The 14,352-nt window shown below is 38.5% G+C and overlaps 1 pseudogene; it reads left to right on the top strand.

The window, feature by feature from the left end:
- The first annotated feature begins 7,263 nt into the window (after positions 1–7,263).
- Positions 7,264–7,623, top strand: LOC145241631 (histone-lysine N-methyltransferase SETMAR pseudogene; annotated as a pseudogene).
- The last annotated feature ends 6,729 nt before the right edge of the window (positions 7,624–14,352 follow it).

Genomic DNA, 14,352 nt, shown 5'->3' on the forward strand with positions numbered 1-14,352 from the left:
AGATATGTGACTTACTTGTAGTTTCATTAAATACGTTTCTATGCAAAATCCGATCCCGCATTTTGCTAATTCCTGCCCTCTGATTAGAAGGAGAGTATTTCTTCGAAACTCCGCGGATTAAGGACTATCCACTTATCTTGTGTTTCCTTTTTTAAAATTAAATATCTTTTTCACTCTTTTTCAAGATGTCTTTTAACATGTTTTATTAATCATTTGTTCATATATATATATATATATATATATATATATATATATATATATATATATATATATATATGAACAAATGATTAATAAAACATGTTAAAAGACATCTTGAAAAAGAGTGAAAAACATATTTAATTTTAAAAAAGGAAACACAAGATAAGTGAATAGTCCTTAATCCGCGAAGTTTCGAAGAAATATATGCGCATCATACATGCATCATATATGCATCATATATATATATGCGCATCATACACATATGCGTTTGTGTCAATGTGTGTGCATTTTTGTTTTCATTTCCCTTTATAGAAAGATCCACAGGATGCATTGTTATTTTATAATAAGTGCGTGCTCTTAGGTTATAATATTAAAATGTCATTTCAGAATTATTAAAATTATCCTAATCTAGATATATATGTTAAATTTATCTAAAGAAATAAACGGGTAGATTGTGTGTGTGTAATTATACCGCAGGTGAACTCTTAAGCTGCGTGTTACATAATACTGAAAATAGCAGGAATACCAATTATGCACCAAGAATAGTTTATAACGAATAAAATATGTGTTTGAGTTGATGTATGACGCGTACAGACATTGAAGTTGAAATGCAAAATGTCCATTTACACTGGCCGACATATTTTTACTTACTTTACTTATTTACATGTTTTTCCACAAAAAATAATTTACTTCAAGTATGGTAATTGATCTTTATTTTTAAGTGTTATTTTAAGTGTGGTAATATTTATAATTCATCTTTACTTCAAGTGTGGTAATATTAATAGTTCATCATGTATATTTATATATGGAAGGAGAGAGTTGGAGGGAGACAAAAGAGGGGGGCATGGAGAGAAGGACAGAAGAGATGGCAGAAACACTGGATGATACCCTCCAATCTTTTGTGGAATGGAGACAAAATGGATGGTCACATTCAATGCTGCCAACACTCAGCTTGTTTCCTTCATTAATTACAAGAAACCTCCTCTACAATGGTCAACAACACATTAGACGAAAGAACTTCCTTTAAACTCCTCAGCCTTTCGTTTACAGGGAACATGAACTGTAATCGAAACAGTCAGTGGGTTGACAAGACTGCTGCAAAGAAGTGGACTCTCTCTACCGTGCTAGAAAGCTATTTGCGCTTGAAAGTGTCCTGTACCTATATAAGGCCACCATTCGCCCATGTATGGAGTATTGTTCTCACATTTCGGCTGGTGTATCTGCTGCTTGTCTCTCACCCTTGGAGAGGGTTCAAAAAAGAGTCGCCGACCTGATAGTCCCTGAACTGTCATCTAGGCCTCAGCCTCTGTCCCATCGAGGAAATGTTGCATGGCTCTGCCTATTCTACAAGTATTTTAATGGTGAATGCCTGACGAACTACAAACACTTGTACCCGCCCAACGTCTCCACTCGTGACAAACCCGGCAAGCAGCTAAGTCCCACTCCTTTCTCAGTAAAGATGCCTAAAAAACCTTCTACTCCTATAGTTTCTTCCTCAGACCTTCTAGGGTTTGGAACGCCCTTCAAGACTTCTGCTTTCCCAACTTACTGACATACAGAAGTTCAAGTGTAATGTGAACAAACATCTTGCTACTCATCTCCCTTCGTAATGTCCATGCAACTTATGCCCCCTATAGTATCCCTACTTGATATTTTAAACTGGCACTGCTCCTTGCTTGGGGTGCCAATGTTTTAAAGATTGCTTCTCTCGAAACAATCCGGGTAGTAAACGGGGCTGGATAACTAAATATTTAGCATTCGATTCAACCTTTTTGCAGTAAGTTTTTTTGTTAAAAAAAATGTTTAGTAGTCATGTATATTTATTAATAATTGCGAATATATGCATTATTTAAAATATATTTAAACGTATTTTACGACAAACGAAATCAAACCATTTATTAAGAGGTTGAGAAAATAAAACATTTCTTTTAAATTTCTTACATATTTTTTTTACTATATTTTAAGACAATAAATATTTTTTGCCACAAATCCCTCAGGAACAAAGACAAAATTTAATGGAAGAAAATCATATTTTTCTTAATAAAATAACCCACGACAGGGTAAAGACTCTAACTCTAATTCATATTGAAAAGCTTACTTATGGTAATGCCAGGTTCCTCCATTTCTTTTCTTATTTCTTCTTTTTATGCAAGTAATACGTAAATATTACTCGAGATTCTAAATTTGGAAATATCTATAATCTAACCTTACTTTAATAATATTATTTTTTTACAATTAAATTATTACTTCGGTTCCCTTTAGATATGTTTTTTTTTCTCTAAATTTATTTTGCTTTTAATTAATATAATTTCTCTCTTTTTCTATTAATAATTTCTTCCGTTTCTTTGCGTGTTTCGTTTTTTTTTGTTTTAGTTTTCCCTATATATTTAGTGAAATTAAAGAAAATTAAAGACCACACAAAATAGAGTGTTTGCTTAAGATAAAATATACATTTTCGTATATAATAAAATATAAATAATCATAAGTTTTAAGAAACAAATATTAATTTCAATGAAACTTTTTTAAATAATTGAACTTCTTGACTATAATAACATTCTTAGATAATATTTTGCATTAACTACATCTCGGAATGTTGTTTTTTTTTAGATTCTCACCTATGCCAACAAGGAATATTGCAGTGAAATCTTGGTCTGATAAGTAATTTACAAGATATTAAAGCAGTTCGTATCCAACGTAAACGGTAATGTAATCCTTAGTAGCCAGGTTTCACAAGCGAGAAATTAGTAATGAGCATGTCTGGTGGCTTTCGTAATAAACCCACCCAACTTCCCATTGTTAGGCTCGGCTTTTGGAATAAATGCCTTCCAACCCCCTCATATTATAAACGGCTTTTGGAATAAACACACCTAACCTCCTCATGTTAAAAACGGCTTTCAGAAGAAATACCCCCAACCTTCCCATGTTAAGAACAGCTTTCGGAATAAACTTCACATTTATTCCATTTGGAGTGTGAAAAATAGTTGCTTATTCGTCTTCTTCAGATACACGCATGGGCATAAATAACTGCTCAGTTGTGAAAACAAAATGGCTTCCAGGGTTTACATTAGCTTTTAGGTTGAATATCATATATAATATCTGCCCTAAATTAAACTTTGATGTTCGTATTCAGCATACCAGAAAACCTATAAAAGTCGATATTTACAATTCAAACACCGCCGCCAGACTGAAGTCAACCCATAAAACGTTGACAAATAGGTAACCATTAAAAAATATACAGACGTTCTCTTGCCCATTATTTTTAAACGAAATTCCATAAAATTTGAATTTGCTCAAAAACAATACATTTTGTAAGATTATTTTCCTTCGCCCAGCTCCGATAGACGAGCCGAGCGGCAGTCGCCAAGACATTGTAATAATTGTATGTATACTTATATTTTTGACATCGTATTCCGAAACATTTTACATTAGAAGCGTGCATTAGTAATATATTTATGATATTACTATAAGTTATTCGTAGGATTAAAAAAAATGAAGCCATATGTCTAAAAATAGCCTGCAATAAGTGGTGTATCTATCAAACAAAATGCTGCTGTCCTTGGAAATCGAATGTTTGCTTCGGTCCCGATTACGTTCTTTCCATTAAAAATGTGATTTAAAAATCCAGCCTCTCTTTAATACGACGTGTAATCACATTTTTGGATTTTAGTTTGAAGAATATTATTATAAGGACACATTTATTTGATGATCAATGTGTAGTATTTTGTTAAGTCACCTCTCTTTGATTAGCACTGTTTGAATCCCACTGAATATAGGTGTGAATTGCACAAATTACCGTGTAGTCAGACGGTAAAACACATTGGTGACCAGATGACTAATGTTTTTTTCCAGATATTGCTCAAAATTTCCTCTATGTTGTATAGCTTTATGAAAGGGCAATCTCAGCCCCTGGGAATGATGCTGTTGATATAATCTATTATAATATTTTGCAAGCGTTATAAATCCATTGTTATTATTAATCAATGCATTGTTATTATTAATCACTCCATTGTTAGTATATATCAATCCATAGTATTATTGATAAAGATCAGGCGGTAGAATTTCCCGTGGAATTCATTACAAGCGCCTGGAATGTTTTATTATAGCCTAATATTGAAGGAAAGAGCTCCAGTTATATTATTAAGAAATTTTGTTCCACATAATAGCACGTGGTAAGCAATAAAATCTTAGAAAAGTAATGTTCTGAAAGTTATTATAATAACTGGATATTTTGAAGTTGAAACTTTTAATTTCTCGGATTCCTTTCATTCCTTTTCACATGCACTTTCAGTTCGAGCGTTTACAATTCTTAATAAAAATTAGATTTGCCATGTCTATAACTTAAGTTGAGGGACAAATCCACAAAGTTATTGAACTAAATATTCAGAAACATTGCCGTTCTCATGGCCAGTTATACGTTGGTTGCTCACGCTTGGAAGTCCTGAAAAAAATCTACATTTACACATCTGAAAGAGGTCACACCCAAAATGTTGTTTATAGACGCTCATCAAAATTAATGCTACAGGTTCATTTAACGGGTGATGTTTTGGTTATTTTTTGGGGATATACAATTATAGAACGTGTGTAGCTTAAGAGATGCTTCTGTCGTTTAATACACCCTTTTTTACTTTACTTAATAAAATACTTTAATCCTCTGTTGAATAAGGAATTCTTCGATAAATTGCATTCCTGTGTTATTAGATCTTACCGAACTTATTATCAATAAGTTATAATCAATCAATTTTATTCGCAGAATTCTTTGCTTAATTTAACTTAATTGACAATTATAGAACGTGTGTAGCTAAGAGGTTGTTCTGCAGTTAACCATTTTTCCGTAAGTAACGCGCTTACATTTACTGATTAGAATACCATTTAACATTTTATAAGATTTTATTGTCTTCTCTTTATATTGGAGGAGGAGTCAGGAGGCGGGGCTGGTGTTGGGGCGAACCACATATATTTAAAAAAAAAAAAGTCTTATTTTAAATAACCGCTTCCTGCGCGATGTAATAAGTCATTTCACTACACTCGTTCGGACGCGAACCCATCATGTAAGAAAAACACTACTGAAGGCGGTGAATCGGCGCAAAATAGTCCCAAAGTCCAGGGAATGATACCATGCAAACGGTTAATTTGCAGCGGGTTAGATTTTCAGATTCGTTTTCTACGACCTCGAATACCCTTTTAAAACAAATTAGAGTGGTCGATGTTCTGTTGCAGCGTGAGCTAATATTTGCCAATACATGAAATGCAATCTGACAACTCCGGCCACTTTAGCTAATAATAAATAAAACTAGAGGACGCCGTAGTGTTATCCAGGGGTCAGCTTAAAACTAAAGGTACTGTGTCTGTCTTCTTCTTTTTTCATGTAAAATATATTTTATATCCATGCTATTTCCAACCAACTTTTCTATACAGCATTTACTGGATATTTTGACGGGGTTGTGAAGATAATATTCACTATTATTTTATTATGCAAATATCGGTATCTTGCAAACAGACTTGTGATTAATGATATATGCACTATGTCACTTTCTTCAAACAAACCTCCAATGAATGTAAACAATTCGACCTTACACACAACATTTTTCGATGTCAAGAAGCCTTTAAATAAGCGTCTCTTTAATTGCATTACTTGTGTACATGCAGGTTTACTTTCATTTCTTTTTCGCAGTCACCGATCTACAGAATAAAAGATGACGAAATCGAAACCTGATATTACAATACGTTTTCTGTGTTCTTGAAATGATCAACAAATTTATTGGTTAAAAAATGGGAAATTTTACTCGATTATTTTTTTAATTATTGAACCGGCGATTCCGTAAAAATTATATAGGCCTACTAGCAGGCCGAACGGCGTAGCCCGGTCGTAAATACGCATTAAGTTTGCGGATTTCGGTTTTATTACAATTAGAATCTGATCGTAATTGATTATCATAGTGTATCCTATATGTAAAATAAAAAAAACGAGAAACCGAGACTTGTGCAGGCGAATATTTTCTTCAAATTACTTCTTGTTAGTAAAACTACTCGAGATGAGATCGAAACCAACACCTAAAAACAGTGAGTCAACCCATGAGGCAAGCTTAACACGATCTTAAAAGAGCGTTTTAACCCTACTTACACTAAAACTAACGCATGCGTCATGTGAATGATTCGCGCATGCGCGGTTGTTAAACTGCTGATATCAAATATAAATCCGATGACAACTTGGTACTAAATTTTCAAATTTGACACCTTAACTACACATTTTCTTTTTCAAACGAAATGCGATTAAAAAAAGTTTTCTGTGTGCAAAATACCGTATAGACCAAGTGTCAAGTCTTCAGATCAAAAATTCCCTGCATATATAGGTTGAGAATTGTCCTACACACCCCAAAACATTCTCACTTTTATAGATATATGTTAATTTTATATATGAGTTGTGAGTTAACTTATTCATATATATAGGCAGGTTTCATATCGTTTGGAAGCGCGTTTCTCGCTCTATCGAAGCATGTTCTTTGTTCTTTGTTACCGTTCTCAATCTCTTCGTTTATTTTCGGCAGCCTTTTCGACAGCATGGACAAAATTCCAATCCGCGCGTTGATAACGAATTACTTCACTTCGTTTTAGTAAAAATACTTGAGATGAGATCGAAACCAAAACCTAAAACAGGTAGGCTAGATTGAACCCTATCCTCGAAAACCACATGAAACGTTGCTGTTAAAATCGAGGTCGACCACTCAGTAGTCGTTCGCCATTTGAAGAAGATAGGGAAGTAAAAAGAAGTTGGATAAATGTGTGCCATATTAATTGAACGATAATTAAAAACATCGTTGTTTTGAAGTGCCTGGTACGCTCCCACTATTAAACACACACGACTCATTTCTCGAGTGTATGGCGACGTGTGATAAGAAGTGGATCCTCTACGACAACTGACGGCGTTCGAAACAGTGGTTGGATGCTGTAGAAGCTTCGCAATACTTCCCGAAGACGAAATTGAATCAAAATGTTATGGTGACTGGTGGTCTGCGGCCGGTCGCGTCTATCACAACTTCTTGAATCGGGCGAAACGATTACGACAAAATGCACACCAAGCTCCAACGCATGTGCCCGAGATTGGTCAAGATGAAGGGACCAATAGACTTCCATGACAATTCTCGCCTGTATGTTGCTCAAATAACCCTGCAGAAGCTGAACGAATATGGCTACGAAACTCTGACGCATCCGCCATCTTCTCCGGACCTCTCGCCCACCGAATATCACTTTATCAAATATCTTTACAACTTCCTGTGCCAAAAATGCTTCAAAAGCCGACATGATGTTGAATCCGTTTTCTATGACTTCATCGCTTCCAGAATTCCGGATTTCTTTGCTAATGAGATGAATAAACCTTTTCTTCGTTGGCAACAATGTGTCGATTTTAGTGGTTCGTTTTTCGATTAATTAAGTTTATTATCACATGAATTATGATCTTCCGAATTTGAACAGGAAATATCGACATTATTTTTGCACCTATGTAATAGCAGGTCTCCAGTATTGCATACATATTATATTTTAATTTATGCAGGATTCTGATTTATCATAAACGGAAATACCGTAGGTATTAAACGTTACGTTATTTTTTTTTAATTCAGTAAAAACAAGCGGAATGAAACTGAGATATGCCCATGCAAGTATTATGTTGTTTTTTTTTTCTTTTAAACAGTTTACTTCTTGTAAGTAAATAAGATACTCGAGCTGGGAGTAAAACCAAAACCTCTCACGTGAACAATTCATGCTTACGCATTCGTGAAACAGTTGAAATGCAGACGAAATCCGATGATCACCACATACCAATTATTATATATTTTTACCTTAGCCACTATTTTTTCTCGATGCAAACCAATTAAAAAGTTTTCCAACACGTGTGAATACACTACATACAGACTTTAAGTCTGTACATAAAAAAATTAGTTGTTTTTATAGGTTGAGAAATGTTCTCACACACAGTTACACTTTTATAGATATATTATTTGCTTTAATCTAGCGATATTCAATCAACATATGAATTAGTACGAAAGAAGTATCAGTGTGTCGTTCTAGCTATGCAACGAGTGATAATAAAGGAGCTGATAAAATAGAAGATAAATGGACTGAAATATTTATATGTTTCAGTCTGGTCTCCTCATTTTAGGTTTCATATTCTGAACACGTATATCCTACACAATTCGGAACTTTTCTTTTACACTCGAGAATTCTCAGGCAATATCTAAGGTGACACCAGCTGTATTTTTAATGTAAGTGGTAGTAAGATTTCCGTCCGTAAATTTTAAGTAATTAACAATGGTATTATGCGTCTACCGATTTAATTTTATTCAAATCCCCAATAGAAAAATAACAGTTTAAATTCATGTGATTAATACAAGATGCAATAGCGTCCTACATAAACCATTTTAATATAAAACACATTTAAAATACATTTAGCATGGTCTTAATATAATTCATAAAACAAAGTATGTCTGTACAACTTCCTGTCTCTATATTTTTAAATTCGATCATTTCCGAAATCAAAAAAACAGGCGCTGATTGGTGCTAGGGGCCTCACACTATTGAATTTATTATGAACTGTTTTTTTTATGGGTTTTACCCGGTTAAAAATAAATAATAAGGTGTCAACAATGGGTAAGAATCGAGAAAATCGTTACACATTTTGTACATTCATTTTATTTTATTACTAGCGAAGGGGTACCCGGCGTTGCCCGGGTGTTTGTAAGTGTGTTTATAGAGGGGTAGTAATAATGCCCCTGTTTAAATATTATAAAAAATGACGATGTTAAAAAAATCGGGAAAAACAAAACAAAAACGGAATAAATGGCATAAATAAAACAATCGGATCGTACTTGCAATCTTAAGATAACAATGCTGTGTATAGGGGGGGAAGGTAAACTAAATATTAAGTTAAGTAATAGTCTTGTTTAAAAACACCTTGCCTGGGTGCCTAAAGCTGTAAAAGAAAACAAACTTCTTGGTCGGGAGGCGAGATTGAAACCGGAAGCCTTGAAACTAAGGTGGAAACAAAAAACAACCACTTAACGGTCTCGGCCACGAGTGAGAGAAATTGATTAGAGCGTTAAGTTAAGGCGTATAAGGTGAGTGAAAGAGGTTTGATTGACAGATAGCCGCTAAATGAGGTCATCGCGGGAGCGTTACGATGATGTGGAAAGTTTTCGCTTCCCCATGAAAATGGGAGGGGAAAAGCAGCTCCCCATTTAAATGGGTTTGTCAAATCGAATAGCAATTGTCTGATATAAGGATAAACTCCACATTGATCAAAAGGTGATTGGTTTCTGGACGTTTCGGCGCGGAAACCGAGAACACGAATGTATTTATTTGCTCCCCCACCGAGCAAATTAGGCACAAGACCTATATTTAAAGTGAGGAGTGAAGGAGAAATAGGGAGCTAGTTCTAGGGCATCCCTCTGCCACCGCCAGAGTCAGTCTATCATCTAGGTGCATTTTGGTCCGCGCCCTAGTTAATGCGAGGCGTTGGCTATATTGGACACAACAGAGGCTAATGGTAGCCTTAAGCTTAACCTACCAGCTACTCCCGGTAACAGCCCCCACTAACTCCCTCTGAATTAGTGACGTCAGCTGCTCCTGGAAGTCGGCAAACTCTAACAAGGAGACGTTGAACTTCCAGTACCCAGCCAACCTAGGCCTATTGCCTAATTTCAAACGGGCCAACACGAGTTTGTGGTCTGAATGACCTACGCAGCAGAACGCGGGACAATATAGGAAATCTATGTCGCCCCGTCTAATTACCATTCTGTCCAAGTATGTGCTCGGACAGGCGGCTGAAATACCATGTCATGTCCACATCTCCCTCCAGAGGTGATCCAGACGGAAACTGTCGACCAGATCGCACGAGGCCATCAGGTCAGACAGGCTGCTATCACACTGATCGGGCCCTCTAAACCCCCCTCGACCTTATCTATATTGGGGTCCAGGACAGCATTCCAGTCCCCCATTAAAACTACCCGCTCCGGACCCGAAGAGAGAAACACCTCCACCCGCCGAAAATAGGAAACCCTCTCGCTTTAGATGTTGGGCGCATAAACTGCCACGATCCGGAACGCGCCGCATTTAACGGCAACATCGACCACGACCAGCCTCCCATGAGCGACCGTGGTGACAACGGTAATCCCCGCAGACAGGGTGCGACTAACTAGAACAGAACCCCACAGCTAAGGTGATTGCCATATACTGAATACACGTCAAAGTCATTTATTGGCACATCGCGATCCTCAAACCCAACAAAGTGGGTCTCCTGCAGTACAGCTACATCTACCTCAAGGGCCACAAGGTCCCTCAGCACGTGAGCAGCCTTGCTTCAGGATCTCATGCCCCTCACATTTAAACTAGCTTGGTTCAAGCCCATAGCCATGTTTCCCTAACTAGTAGTATTCGTCAACTAAGGGTGTGAAGTCCTCGGGAGTAAGGACGTCACAGGTCTGATGCAGACTGTCCGTGAGCAGGTCGGCTGTAAGCCGTCCTGCTCACGGGCCAGACTCCCTACGTCTAAGGGAAACGTCACTTTTAGTGCCCTATAGAATGAGGGGTTAACATAAATAGGGACCGTCCCTTCAAATTTTGGACTATCTGGCCCAGCGATGGGTGCTCCCCGTTGACCTGTCTAAAACGCTTGACGGTTGTTTTCCTTGCCTCCAACATCCTCCACAAGGCTTTGGCTCTCACTCATCTGTTTGGACGCACGAAAGTGATTAGTTGCGGTGCTTCTGAAAAATTGCGAGGACCGGTGACCTCCTTCCCGTCAACCTTCGGAGAGGCTGACGAGGCTTTTCACGACCGTTGAGGTCGCCGGTCGTCTCGTCGGCAATTACTTCACAGAGTCGCTCCCCCGGCTAGAAAGGAAATTTCCTTGTTTTCCCCTCTCGGTGGGGGGGCGCCTCTTGTCGGTCTTTTTTTGTCTTTCTTCTTGCTTTCTTCTTCTATCTCTACCTTGGCTGAGGCTGGAACATCTTTGCCCGGAGCTTCACTTTGCTCCTCAGGGGTGTTTATTTGGGTAGCGGTGGACTGAGCTTCCTAGTGGGGGGTCGATGTTGGTGGCTCAGTTTCTTGATGTCATTTCTGCTGCCTTCGTTTTTGTCGCTTCCTCTTCTCCCTCCGACTCGAGGGAGCTCACCCGGATGTTTTCTTTTGCCTGCCCTGTCTTTCCTCTAATTGTTGTTTGTGGGGCCGGATCTTCCAGTTCTTCCTTTTTTTGGCTGCAACCTGGCTCCAGATGGCTCCTTCATATCTTTCCTGCTCCTTCTGTTTTTTCTTCGTCTCTTCTGGTGCCTTTTCCCCAACTCTCTCCGTCTTCTCCGGTGATTTCCTCTCGGGACAAACGCGGCGCATATGCCCCGATTTGTGACATTGCCAGCAGTGCGGCCGTCGACCCTCTACAATCACCGTCATCTGCCATCCTTCACACGTTAGCTGGGAAGAAGTGGTGTAAAATCATTTTATATCTACCCGCATCTCAATCTTGTATTCTCCGGATTTGATATTTCGGGGACCTATTATTGCCCGTTCTTTTTCCACATCACCAAATTGTGCTAGTGTTGCACCCAACTGATCCTTTTCAACGAAGCTCGGCACGCCCGTTATAGTCACATTAGTTCTTCTCTTGAACAGGTATTCGGTCTTTAACTTATAATCTTCCATGTGAGGTCTCCCCTTGCCAACCTCTCTGCTTCATTCTTTGTAGGTAAAAGGAGCTCCCACGTGGCATGATACCCCCTGACGTGCGGGGATCGTCAGCTTGCCTAAAATCTCTAGCATTTTCTACTTGGGGATTCCGGTTAGACCTTTTTCTTTTACGCCGAACGTTACCATGGAGATTGGTTGCTGTCTTATATCCTCCAACATTCCTGACATCCTCTTGAGCACATACCCTTTGTCCTGGAACTTATTATTAAAAAGATCATGGTAATATTTTGCTTTCTTTTTTCCGACCTTCCTGGGATCCCCAAGCTGTCACCGCCTTGACGGGTTGACTGGGCGTACTGGGTGCCAACTGACTCCGTGTGGGTGTCTTCTGTCCTGGTGGAATTACCGAGCAATCACTCGCTGAGAGGGCTGGACAATCGACAGCACTGCCTGGCGTTGCACGGGTAACCCTCCTGCCCAGGGGAGCACCCATCTACAATGATCACATCCGCAGATTTTACTTTTCTCAAATGGTTTGTGCGGGCTGCTTTTCGCGGATTCGGTCTGCGTTGTTGGCAGCGTCGATGCATCATCGTTCAAAACCCACCAACGCTTTACAGGACGCCTGTTCTTCTTTTTTGCCGCCGCCTTCTGCTCCTCTTCAATTTCGTCGGCCCCCGGGGTTGTTGCGACCAGTTTCTTCCACATTCCCTATTCTTGTTTTCGACTTAAGGTCACCACGTCCGCTGACGCTCTCCACGGAGTAACTTCCTCAATGTCTAGCATCGATAAGGAGCCCACTTCCTCGTCTGGGGTGACCTCTACCACTACGGCACTCTCTGCTTCGTCCTGGGTGACTGACGTTATCGCACCTTCGCCTAAGTTAGTGTTTATGACTGCCACCATCTTCGCTTCCTCTCGGGTGACGTCTACGGCTGCTACATTCTCTCTCGAACCTCTGGGGGTGGCGTCCCTCAAGACGTCCTGGAGGGACCTTTGGGGACGCATCCCTAGAAAGCGACCGCGACCCTGACCTCGTATTTGAACTGGGGTTGCTTTTTGCAGCGTCAACCCCTGCGACCGTCACCTTACCGGCGGCTGCTTCACTCGTACCCGAGCGCACCGCACTGAGGTTGCCTTTTGTGGCGGCAACTCCCGACACGGAACCGACCGAGCTGGGAACCCTTCTCGTACTTGGGGTTCCTTTCGGGACGGCACCCTCCGAACCGTTCACGAGCCGTTCACGACCCGCCGGGGCGTCAGTCAGGGTGGCAAGAGCAGAGGCCTGCCCCATCTGTGTTGTTGACCCAGAGCCCAACTAGTGGACGTCGATTTGGTTACCAATGGGATCTTCGCCTTACAAGGCACGTCGGTTTGCCTCGGCTCTGCCGGCTGCTTAAGCGCTAGCTAGACTCCGGAGTGTCTGCAAAAGAAAGAAAGCAACGCATTTAGTGTGTTGCCCCAAAAACGTGGGGCAAAAAAGTGTTGGTCTAGTCCCTCAAAGGAGGGGTCGGCCCAAGAAAGAACCCTTAAATTGCCAAACAGCTGGTCAAGTGGGTGGTCGTTGCTCTAGGCGCTAACCACTGGCCCACCACAAAATTCTGACGGAAACTCGTTTATAACAGTTTTACTCGAAAAACAAAACAGCAATCTAAATAAACATGAGATAGAAAAGTTATCTCTCTTTTTTCCCTCTCCTTCTCTCTCTCTCTGTCTCTGTCTGTCTGTCTGTCACTGTCTCTCTGTATATATATATATATATATATATATATATATATATATATATATATATATATATTACAAACAGAATGCGGTAAAGCTATTTTTTTACATAAAAATGTGTTATTTTTTCTGAGGAGTAAACGAAAATCAAAAATTAGCATATGCATATGTACTGATGTTTTGAAATATTGATAGAACTGACAGTAAAGAAAATAATCTTGAATTTTGAATATCGTTATATATATATATATATATATATATATATATATATATATATATATATATATACACATTTTCTGTATCCATATACATACATATATTTTTTATGTATGCGTGTATGTTTATATATATATATATATATATATATATATATATAGATGCACCAACACACACACACACCCATATATATATATATATATATATATATATATATATATATATATATATATATATATATATATATATTATAATGGCCTATTAAATATTCGTTTCTTCGTTTTTTTTTTAGTTGTATACTTCTCGCCGAAGTATCACAAGTAAGATGTTTCAACGTGATTTTTTTAGAATTTATAGCTTCGAGCGTACCCGCTGGTAAAATCAATTAGTGATTGTTCTTCACTTTAGCCTTGCGAAACTAGAGATTATAGTCCATTATAGAATTCACATCTGCGTCTGAGAAACTTCTTCACGAAAATATGAAAATAAAATTTGTTTAACAACCCCATGAAAAAAAAATAACAAAATAAAAATACATAAATA

Source organism: Euprymna scolopes, chromosome 20 (genome assembly GCF_053919585.1).
Source record: "Euprymna scolopes isolate OS-2025 chromosome 20, ASM5391958v1, whole genome shotgun sequence".
NCBI lineage: Eukaryota > Metazoa > Mollusca > Cephalopoda > Sepiida > Sepiolidae > Euprymna > Euprymna scolopes.